We start from the raw sequence: 6826 nt of genomic DNA, 5'->3' as shown, positions 1-6826 counted from the left end.
ATATGTTATGAGTATTTCGTTGTGTGGGTGTAAATTAGAATCTTTGTATATGCATATATATGTGTGTGTATGTGTATGTGTGTGTGTGTGTGCACTTATATGTATATATAAGAGTTCGTTTGTACAACTTGCCAACATCAACCAAGACATACATATAGAGAAAACAAGGCATTCTAGGAGTGATTACATATTCACATAGATACACACACAAGCACACACACGCACACGCATGCACACACACACACACACACACACACACGCACGCATGCACAGTACATTGTATCAACACACACACAAACACAACGATCTTTTCTACGAATGCGTGTATGTGAATTTTTATATGAACCATGAATGGATAATGATTGCATAATAATGACTATTCGAACATCATTAGCATAAAAATAGACTAATTTATAGAGATTCGGACAGTTTGTAATTAATTAATTAAAGTGAAAATAACACACTTGAAAGTGAGCAGACGAATTCATGGCCATTGATGATGGCGATTTTCGCGGTGGGGACGATGGTGTCAATGATGATGTCAATGATGATGATGATGATGACGATGGTGGTGGTGGTGGTGGTGGTGGTGGTGGGTAGTAGTAGTAGTGGTGGTAGTGGCAGTGATGATTGTTGACGACAACGACGACGATTCATCATCATGATGACGGCGGTGACGATGAGGAAGAGGAGGTGGTGGAAGATATGGAAGAGGTGGAAAAGGAGCGGAAAGGAGGAGAAAGGAGGCTGGGGAGATAGAAGAGGAGGGGGAGGAAAAAGTAAAACAATGGAAACGGTGGTACCGGCGCTGATGACGGTGATCTTTGCCGCGATGACAGGGTTTGGTGAGGAAGAGGAGAAGGATGAGGAGCAGGGTGACGGTCGATCGATCGATAGGCTAGAAATACCAGTCAAATCTGCTTGAAAACAGCATACTCTCTCAATAAATGAAGGACAAATGGGATAACCTAGCAATAGATACATTATGTTTATAAAAAAATAGATAAAATCTTTGTGTTTTAAATGTTTTTGATCACAACTGTTTTCCACCATGGCCACCCAGGGCTAAACAACACCGATAAGAGGAACGCTTGGTTATGATTTTCAGTTGCAACTTGAAGAAAAGAGAAGATTTCACATTAAGCAAGTATCACCATTAACAAAACCTCACACAAAACCAAAACCTCACTCCCTCAAATACGTTAACATTGTACTTTAGCGTTGTTTTTTTGTTGTTTTTTTTTTTTACTTCGATGGCGTCTTTGAGCATTCTTCCTTTATAATTTCAACTGTCCCTAAACTTCCGTATGCTGTCAAATCCGTCCTCCAATTTGCCATACTTTGCCAGAGCAATCGCTCAACATTCGATGCAATACCAAATAGGTTCATACACTCCATAATCCAAGAATGTGGGATCATATCGTACGCCTTACGATAGTCGATCCATGACGTGGCTAACTTACTTTTCCTCCTCTTGCAGTCTCTAAGTATAGTTTTGTCTATCAGGAGTTGATCCTTGGTTCCACTGCACTTACGCTTGCAGCCCTTCTGCTCATGTGGCAGGACTCCATTTTTTCCAGATGTTCGCACATTGACTCTGCGAGTATTCCAGCCAATAACTTCCTCGTGAGTGGCAAACAGGATATCAGCCTGTAATTGTCTACCGTATTGCCTTTTTCGATGTTTTTCGAGCACACACTGTCCGACCCAATGTCAACAACTTTGGTGTTACTTGGTGGGCATTTAACAAGGTGTTGAGTTGTGCAGCTGTTCGTGCATGACGTTCACCAAATCTCTTGATCCAGTGGCCTTGAACTCCATCTGGTCCCAGGGCCTTCCAGTTCCTCATTTTTTTCCCCCTTTTTTTGGTGATTTTCTTCACTTCCTTAACTGAAATGACTAGTTCTGCCTGTTTTGGACAGACTAATGTTTGTTTCAATTCTTGCAACCATTCAGCATCCTTTTTGTGTTCCTTGTCTTTGCTCCAGATGTCACTCCAAAACCTTTGACTTTCAATGTTATCTGGTATACATATACCACAAACACATACACACACATATATATATATATATACATATACCACAAACACACACACACACACACACACACACACACAAATATATATATATATATATATATATATATATATATATATACAGAGAGAGAGAGAGAGAGAGAGAGAGAGAGAGAGAGAGAGAGATTTTTCTAACCCTATTGTGGTTATTTTATAATAGATTTCTAGCTGTGTAAGGCCTCTACCACCTTCAGTTCGTTGTATATATTTCTACGTCAGATATTGGGTGGTGCATCTTAAATTCTGTCATTATTTTTCTTGTTTACTTGTCTAGTTTCCTTAGCTCATAGAGTCCACTTAAGCCTACTGTAGCTGTCACTTATAACTGGGACGGCTAGAGTGTTGATAATTATTATCTTGTTTTTCGCATTGAGCTCTATTTTAAGTACTAATCTAAGTTGTCTATAGTATTCCTTTTTTGTCTTCTCTTTCATTTGTGTGTGTTGTACCGCATTTAGTCTATTGATTTCAACGTATTTGTATGTCTGCCTTTGATCTAATTTTTTTATTTCTTTTGCTTTATCTAGTGTAATACTGTTACTCATAATTTGGTTTCTTACAAAGGTGTTTTGCTGGAATTTTCTAAGCCGAATTTCATCTTTATTTCTTTGGGAAACCCATGCACTATTATTATTATCATTATCTTATGCTTGATCTTTGCTTTGCATTTGTACAAGTTGGCTACAAGTCTCACTCAGAGACCTCAAGAGGCAACAAGTTAGAACTTCATGTTGTTGTTGTTGTTGTTGTTATTATCATTATTATTATTATTATTCTCCCTCCTTCACTTTTGTTTTTATTTTTTGCCAAGCGTCTTTCCAACACCTAGACCACCATTATCATTTTATATTAATTCTGCTGGCCAACCCGTTAATAATTTAGCTTGTGCGTCGCCCTCTGTTCGACTGTTATCGCCAACACTTGACATTATCAATAGAGCAACAAAATCGTTAGAACGCCTGACTTTATGTTCAGCGGAACTTTATGATGTGGATTCAAATTCCTCCGAGTTTGACACTTGGGTTTCATCCCTTCACTTTCGTACTTTGAGCCGATATATTCAATTTGCCCTCACCCCAAGATTTCAGGTATTGCGCCTTTAGCAGAAAGGATTCTCAATGATATTAGCAGAAATACAACCCACCAGTTGATTTTCTTCAATTAGTATTTCATTAGTATTAATATTCATTTTTTATCTAAGGGATTTGCTAGAGGAGTTCCTTAATATATATATATTGAAAGTTTTCCTTTACAGTAAAAATATTCAAATGGAATGAAAAGTGATATCGACTGAATCGACAATCGAGCTTGTTTGTAAAGTCTGGAAGGTGCAAAATTAAATTAAATCTGCTTCCAATGTATCTGAACTTAGACCATAAAATACTTCTGTCAAATACTGTAAAACCATTTGTCCCAAGTTCTAACTAATCGCCCAATCGGCAACTCGTATTGTGCATATTTAGAGATTACATTAATACGAGGCCACAATTCCACAAAGCTTTAGTCACAGAACGCTGATTCTATTTGTGGATAATTTCTTCTGATTTCTCATGAGGAAGCGAACATTTTCACTCTTTCCTAGTTGTTCCGCTTAGCATGTAATACTGATGAATGCATAATTATCTTGAAATGAATATATTACTGCACAGGGGACGCTACGAAATGATGTTTACCTAATATGTAAACAAATGGCCGTGTTACAGATCAAATAAACCCCAAATATATTTGAGCCAGTGGAACGTTTTGGATGAAAAAAATTCAGACACTTCAGGCGATTTATCGAATTGTTAGTTTCCAGTGATTTTTCGGGTGATATTTTAAATGATATTTTTGGTTCGTTTGTTTGTTTTTTTCTTCTTTTCCTTTTTTGCTGTTGTTATTCTAATCAGGTGTGAAGAAATTTGTCTTGGGATCTGTCCAGTGAATCGAATGAAAGATGCGGCGATTCCCTTCCATTGTGCTTGCTTGTGTCTACTTCAGTACATTCCATGTTATCTTGTAGAATTTATGAAGGTCATATTGGAAGACACACTGTCTAGGTTGCTATTGTGTTCACATGGCCATAAGCACAAAAAAATCTTAATTACGACAATAATAATTCTCTCTGATTGTTGGCCTAAAGCCAACAATTTCGAGAGGAGGGGGAAGTTGATTGCATCGACCCCAATAATGAAGCATAATTTATTGACACCGAAATGAAGAAGAGTACAGTCATCTTTACATCTGAAAGAAATGCTGTTAAACATTTTGTCCGGTGTTCGATCGATTCTGCCAACTCACCGATTTAATGACGAATGGCAGAGAGCGAAGGCTTCATCTTGGCTGCTCAAGATCAGAGATTATTGACAAAGAATTACAAAGCCTGGGTGATGAAAAATGAAATAGACTTAAAGTGCAGTTACTGAAACGATGCGATTGAAATAGTGGACCACCTAACCTCTGTATCTAGAGTTTTAGCGCATGTACAGTATAAATCAAGACATGAAAGAACACTGGTTAATATGTCGGATTTATTAAAATCAAAACTTCTGACAAATAGTACGAGAACAACCCTGAGGCGTTAACTGAGAGAGAAAGTTATTATCTAGCTCATTGTTTATTATTATTATTATTATTATTATTATTATTATTATTATTATTATTATTATTATCATCATCATCATCATCATCATCATCATCATCATTGCCTTTGCAAAGCTTCTGACGCTGGAGATGTACTACGGTGTCAGCTGTTCACTACCAGTAAACTAAGGTAATAGCCCTTATTTTTCGAGCACCTTCCAGAGTATTCGAGCGGTTCCAAACAGTGCTGTTTTCAGCAAGAGCTCTAACCTTATTGCAGCCCCTATTTGTTCCCCTTACTTCTGGAAATTTTTGCTCACTGTTCCCAGGGCTCCGACAATTGTTGGTACTACTGCTAACTTTTTCATCGACCACAACTGCTTAACTTCCCAAGCTAATCTGTCATATCTCTCGACGTTTCCTTCTTCCTTACCGCATACCTTGTATATAGTTGGGCATGCTATGTCTATGATCCAGCATCGTTTGCTTTCTTTCTCAATTAAGACAATGTCTGGCTTCCTATTCTCTATCTCATGGTCCCATAGGATCCTTGGATTTCTATTTTCGACGATGCCTTCAGGTTTGTGTCGTACCAATTTTTTCCTCTGTCAATCCCATACTTTTTGCAAAGTGTCCAAAGCCTTGTTATATTGTCGTGGCGTCTCTTATATTCCTTGTGGACTATTATTATTATTATTATTATTATTATTATTATTATTATTATTATTATTATTATTATTATTATTGCTGTTGTTGTTGCTGCTGTTGTTGTTGTTGTTGTTGTTGTTAATCTGCACGTTTCTTATAATCATTTGCCAGGCCACATCTAGCATCTTAGGGCGAGTGAATGATAAGAGATGTTACAGAATCACTGAAAGCTTGGAGAGGTTAGTGGCAGCAGCAGCAGCAGCGAAATACCTCCGTCTGCTGCAACACAGACATCTAAATTGACAGATTTTTTTCTAAGGATGAGAGCAGCACTTGTGAGCATAATCTTTTAAATTTCTCTGAGACATGGGTCTCCTGGGATTTTATCTAGATGTTTCTCACATCTCTTTTTAATCATACCTAGGACACCCACAATAACAGGAACAGTTCTCACTTTAGGTTGCTTTAGTCTCCGTTGCTTAGCCTTCTTAAAATTCCGTCCCTTCTATATTTAATAGATCCGAAATCCTGTCTATTATCAATCGACCTTCATTGTTTGAGAAGTCACTGATCTCAATTCTTTCGCAATTCACGGTATTATATTCTTGTGAACAATTGTGCATCTCTTCCACAAAACAGCTTATGTTTCTCGCATCCTCAGTATCATCCGATACCCTTCTTTTAATAGCTTCTAGCTCCAATTCTGTTAACCATCCATTCTTTCCTATTGCTCTCGCTTGGTCACATAATCTCTGTTCAGTAATTTCAAACAGATCCATTGACTTCCATTGATAATTGAGTGTGAGAGTAGCGCATGCCATCAACTTGACACATATATAAGAAGCCCATTTCCATTTCCGGGTTATTTCGTACTTAAAGGGGTTGTATTTATGTATCTTTTAACCTTCCTTCTTGACTATTCGTGGTTCAAAGAGGCATGAAATATCATATGTGGTGCACCTTGTCCACCACCACCACGTCCGGTTTGTTATGTTCTAGCACCTAATCTGTTTGGATTAGGAAGTCCCAGAGGAGTTTGCTAATCTCCGACTTCGCCACTCTCTGTGGTTTGTTCTCATACCACGTCTTGCCTTTCTCTAGCCCCCACTTTTCGCACAGTTTCCCATATAGCACTTTCTCTACCTTATCGTTCCACCATAACTTGCTGTGGTTTGGGGCAAGTCTAGGGCGTTAGTTCGTGATATGTGCAGTGGTTTCGTCCACTCTATTACAGATGCAGCACACTCTATTACAGATGCAGCGTGCGTGTGTGACGTGTGTGCATGTGTGTGTGTGTGTGTAGACAGATTTGTAGATATATGTGCGTATCTCAAAGTGTGCAACCGTTGGTGCAAACATACTTTACTCGCTGTTCCATTTTCTGTAAGTTGTTCCTTCACCCGTCGCTATATTCACTGAAGGAAAATGGAGATGAACACTATTTCTCCATCTGATCAGCGTGAAAATGTGTTAAGGTGTTAAGGTACGTTTTCTTAACATGAAACCAATGGCAGCCTTAAATCAAATATATATATATATATA

Source organism: Octopus bimaculoides, chromosome 6 (assembly GCF_001194135.2).
Source record: "Octopus bimaculoides isolate UCB-OBI-ISO-001 chromosome 6, ASM119413v2, whole genome shotgun sequence".
NCBI lineage: Eukaryota > Metazoa > Mollusca > Cephalopoda > Octopoda > Octopodidae > Octopus > Octopus bimaculoides.
Note: the sequence above shows the minus strand (reverse complement) of the source record.